General features: G+C 35.0%; 1 non-coding gene across 1 annotated transcript; it reads left to right on the top strand.

Moving 5' to 3' along the window:
* Positions 1 to 4,286: 4,286 nt before the first annotated feature.
* LOC136312401 (small nucleolar RNA SNORA38) lies at positions 4,287 to 4,413 on the top strand. Its single transcript, XR_010726989.1, has one exon. It is a non-coding gene; the product is annotated as a small nucleolar RNA SNORA38 (small nucleolar RNA).
* The last annotated feature ends 1,145 nt before the right edge of the window (positions 4,414 to 5,558 follow it).

The following is a 5,558-nucleotide window of genomic DNA, read 5'->3' as shown; positions in this document are numbered from 1 at the left end:
CACATGCAGCCCCATGTTCATTGCAGCATTGTTCATAGGAGTCTTATAATGATAACTTCTTTATAATTAATTATAAAAATTATACACAAATTAAAGTTTATTTTTTGTATTTAACAATATTAAAATTTTCGTGATGTATTAAGGACAAAACCAAAACACGAGAGACTGTAAAAGTATGCTTGTAAACACACACACAATGGAACATCCCTAAAAACCTAAAATTTGGCTATTCTTTATCATAAGACAGAAGGTTATTTTTTATTTTATATTTGTCTTTTTGGTATTTTCAAATTGACTTCAGGGATTATATATTTTTATTATAATCAGAAAAAATGTTGAAAATGACCATTCAGTGATTAAAATAAATATATTTACAAAATTTTAAACAATTCAGAAAATAAAAGGTTTTTGCTTTGTCACATTATGTATAAAGAATTATATGGATATTTAATTTTTGAGCATATTTTTGTCAAAAACATATCAACATGTTACATACATGTTAGATGGTTCACAGCACCATCATTAAATATTTTTATTTCAAATAATCTCTAATAAAAATTAAGGAAAATAACCTTTAAAATAATTATGGAAAATAAATAGGCAGCCAACTAAATGGAATATATTTGCAAACCATAGCACCTGAAGGGGTTAATATTCAAAATATATACTGCTCACAAAACTTAGGGGATATTTCAAAATGAATATGAAGCAATAAAAGAAAGCATTTGATTTTTTTTATTAAACAAGAACATCAGAAAAGCAAACAAGACAAAAAATGTTTGATTATGCAAATGAGATGCAAGTACAATGATCATGATTGAGTAGTAAGTGACATATCAAATGCTTCTTTTTTTATTGCTTCATATTCATTTTGAAATATCCCCTAAGTTTTGTGAGAAGTGTATAAAGAACTCAACAAACAAGCAAATAATCCAAATAAAAAACCAGGAGAGGACCTGAACAGATACTTCTCCCAAGAGGACATACAAATGCCCAACAGATATATGAAAAAATGCTCATCTTCACTAGCTATTCAAGAAATGCAAATCAAAGCTACAATAAGATACCACTTCACACCTGTTAGACTGGCTATTATCAACAAGACAGGTAATAACAAGTGTTGTAGGTGCAGTGGAGAAAAAGGAACCCTCATTCATTGCTGGTGGGAATGCAAATTAGTACAACCATTATGAAAGAAAGTATGATTGTTCCTCAAAAAATTAAGAATAGATCCACCATATGACCCAACAATCCCTCTACTGGGTACCTACCTCCAAAACTACAAACCATTGGTATGTATACACATACACCCCATGTTCATCACAGCATTATTCTCAGTGGCTAAGACATGGAGCCAACCAAAGTGTCTATTGATAGAGGTTTGGATAAAGAAGATGTGGTGCATGTATATACAATGAAATACCACTCAGCCATAAGAAATGATGACATAGTGATATTTATGACAACACAGATGGACCCTGGAAACATTATATTGAACGAAATAGTTAATTTGGAAAAAGCTAAGAACTGTATGATTTTACACATAGGTGGGATAAAAAACTGAGACTCATGGATATAGATAAAAGTGAAGTGGTTGCCAGGGATGAGGGAATTTGAGGGGAAAGGTGTAAAGAGGAAAAAATATAAGGTGACAGAAAATGATTTGACTTTGGGTGATGGTTATACAACATAACAGTTCAAATGCTATAAAGATGTTTACCTGAAACTTGTGTACTCTTAATGATCAATGTCACTTTGTTAAAATTAATTTTCTAAATAAAACTTAAGAATTAAAAAATAAAATAAAAATTTTAACAAATAAAAAAAGAATTTGTATTTTCAGCCCAGTTGCCCATGTAATTTTATTTTAATACTTTATTCACTAAAATTTTTATCAGTCTATCTTTCATTATTCTGTAACAAAATGAAAACAAATATGAATTTTAATATGACATGTTTTAATTTCCCTTGAACATACGGCCTAAATATTAAATTGTTTTTACATCTAGATTAATTGATCTTAATAATTTTTAGTGCACAATTGATCAAAGATTCTTATAGTAAAAAAGTTTAATGAGTAATAAACATGACTAGTTATTAGAAATGTATATTTTACTAAAATAAACACATTGCACAGTATAGACTGCTTTAAATATCAATTCTAAACTTATGTTGCATTCTTTTTTGTGTGACAGAGACAGAGAGAGAGACAGAGAGATGGGACAAATAGAGACAGACAGATAGGAAGGGAGAGAGATGAGAAGCATCAGTTCTTCATTGCAGCACCTTAGTTGTTCATTGATTACTTTCTCATATGTGCCTTGACTGGGGGGCTATAGTAGAGTGAGTGACTCCTTGCTTAAGCCAGTGACCTTGGGCTCAAGCCAGTGACCATACGGTCATGTCTTTGATGCCATGCTCAATCCAGAGACCCTGCACTTAAGTGGGTGAGTCCACGCTCAAGTGGGATGAGCTGGTGCTCATGCCAGTGACCTGGGGGCTTTGAACTTGGGTCCTCTTCATCCCAGTCCAATGCTTTACCCACTGCACCACTGTCTGGTCAGGCTTATGTTGCATTCTTTTTTTTGTATTTTTCTGAAGCTGGAAATGGGGAGAGACAGTCAGACAGACTCCTGCATGCGCCCGACAGGGATCCACTCAGCACACCCACCAGGGGGCGATGCTCTGCCCTTCCAGGGTGTTGCTCTGTTGCAACCAGAGCCACTCTAGCGCCTGGGGCAGAGGCCAAGGAGCCATCCCCAGTGCCCGGGCCATCTTTGCTCCAATGGAGCCTCAGCTGCGGTAGGGGAAGAGAGAGACAGAGAAGAAGGAGAAGGGGAGGGGTGGAGAAGCAGATGGGCGCTTCTCCTGTGTGCCCTGGCTGGGAATCGAACCCGGGACTTCTGCACACCAGGCCGACGCTCTACCACTGAGCCAACCGGCCAGGGCCTTATGTTGCATTCTTTATAAATGCAAATATTAAAGATCATGTTCATCTTAATAACCATATAAGTAAGTAGATGAGATGCAAAGCAATTTTATTATGCAATGTTATTCAATTGTTTGAACTTATTCTGAATTACATGTCAAAGAACACAGAGTGCTCTGCCATCAAAATTATACTTAATGACCTGTAAGTGGATAAATAATGTATACTTTCAATTTTTAGAAGTAAAACATGAAAACCACCTGATGTATAAAGACTTTTTTATACATGACTAGTAGAATTATTCACTTTTTTAGGTTATGGAAAGTAAACCAAATATATTTTGTACACTTGTCAATTTCTTATTAATTGTAATGCTACTCTGATTCTTTGAAGCACCTTATCTAACCTAACATACAAAAATAAAGGTATTCTAAATGCCAAATGGTAGGAACTCTTTTTTTTCTGACTGTGAACAGTATGTCTTTTTTCTAAATTCTAAGATGGCAAAGATGGAAAGCTACCATCCTTGGTTTCTCTAGTGTGATAGGTTTCTGTCCCCATTAAGAATCAAACAATAGATCTCTGAAAGCCAAACGAACAAAACAAAAAAGGACAGATATCCATTAGAGACACAAAAAGCAAATGTGTACTTCTTTGCAGTGGAGTAAGCACCTAAGAGTTCAAGATTCAGGGAACTTTCTATCACTCCCATATTCTACATGGATACGCATGCACATACACATCATTAAAAATACATCATGGGACCTTGAGGAAATGTCCTCACTCCAGCTTGTGACATTGTCAGTTAGAAAATAGGTACTTTATTACTATTTATTACTCACTTCCAGAAAGGCCAAATGAGTTTATGACATCAATGACTTTAAGCACGAACAATTTTTTAAAAGAAAAATGTTCTGAGAATATCAAAAGTGTGCCCATGTTATAGTTCTGAGACACAGAAACAATTCTGTAACTCTTTTTAAGTGAGAGGAGAGAAGATAGGAAAACTTCCACATGCACTCCAACCGGGATCCACCCTGTCTGGGGGCGATGTTCAAACCTATCGAGCTATCCTCAGTGCCTGAGGCTGATGCTCAGACCAATTGATCTACTGGTTGTGAAAGGGGAAGAGGGAGAGAAGGGGGAAAGGGAGAGGAAGAGAAGCAGGTGTTCACTTCTCCTGTGTGCCCTGACTGGGAATTGAACTCGGGATGTCCTATACCAGGTCAATGCTCTATCCACTGAGAAAACCAGCCAGGGCTATGTAACTTTTCAAGAGTCTTAACTTAAAAATATTTTTCATTAGTACAGATTAGAAATATGCTTGCTATAGTGAAAGAGGTTGCTATAAATTCAGACATGCAAAGACATGTCTATCGTTCCCTGTCTTTGGACATGTAAGAACAGGAGGCACAGAAATGTGGACTTGAGAGGTCTGGGGCCAGCTTGCTCCACGCAGGCTCAAGATCAACCATCCCACATAGAAAAAAATAAAAAATAAAAATAAAATTCAGAGATGTGGGACCACATAAGAAACTTCATTCTAAACTAAAGATAATCTTTGGAGAAGTCAGATGGATACATTGCTGGGCTCAAGTAAACATGGTAAGATAACCCAGAAATGGGGTAGGGGTCTCAGGACTCCTTGACAGCACGCCTCCATTCATGAATTTATTCATTGTATTCTTAAATTCCAGCTCAATTATTGGCTACCATTGTGCAAATATGCAGTTTTATTAATTTATGCAAATGTCATTAATAAATGAAATAAAGAAAAAGATTTTTTTCAAATTAAAAAATACAATGATTTCTTCTAATCAAAATAAAACTAGTGAAAATCACCTACATCCCTTGGAAAAATGGAGGAAGAGAGAAAGAGAAAGGTTACAATGTATTATAAAACAGTATCTTGACTATGGAACAGATTTATGATCACATAAAATTTTTAAATAACATAAGAGCTTTGTCTGCTGTACAAGACAGAGGACATTTACAATTTTATTTAAAAAAATAAAAGGTTCTTCTTGAGCTACTGTGGCACCAAAGAAGCCCCGAAACCTCAATATAATCCATTTTTTATACTTTTAAATGGGAGAGGAAAGATTGAAAAGAATATATAGAGCATATAATAGCTGAACCAACCTGCATATTTTAATTGTAAATATCAGAATAGGTGTTTTTTAAAATGGCACAAGTGGAATTGTTGCTAAAACCGATTCAGGGAACACACTATTGAGCTCCATTGGTAAGTGTAATGCTTTAAAATTTTTGATCATATTTTCCACGTTATGCTACCAAGATATTGTCCATTGATATTTCTTGGCCCAGAAAGAGATAAAATAGTACTAATCAAAAAGTCTTCTCCTGTTTTCTGACAGACTTCCTAGACATGATGAACTATTTATGGAGACAAAATTATGATAAAATGTTTCCTTTCTACAAAAAGTGTACAGATTAGAAGTAAATTTTGTTTTCACAGGACTTAAGTAATTTGAAGTTTGTTTAAAGATCAGTGCTTGTTGGTGAAGACACTAGACTTGGAACATGAGGGCAGTCATAAGGGTTTTCAAGAAACCAAGTGTGAGAATTTCAAGGTGGACATTTTCAAGCTGCTAACATTCAAGAGTTG

The sequence above is a fragment of the Saccopteryx bilineata genome, chromosome 8 (assembly GCF_036850765.1).
Source record: "Saccopteryx bilineata isolate mSacBil1 chromosome 8, mSacBil1_pri_phased_curated, whole genome shotgun sequence".
Lineage (NCBI taxonomy): Eukaryota > Metazoa > Chordata > Mammalia > Chiroptera > Emballonuridae > Saccopteryx > Saccopteryx bilineata.
The sequence above is the reverse complement of the archived record's forward strand: the minus strand, read 5'-3'. Positions and strand labels throughout refer to the sequence as shown.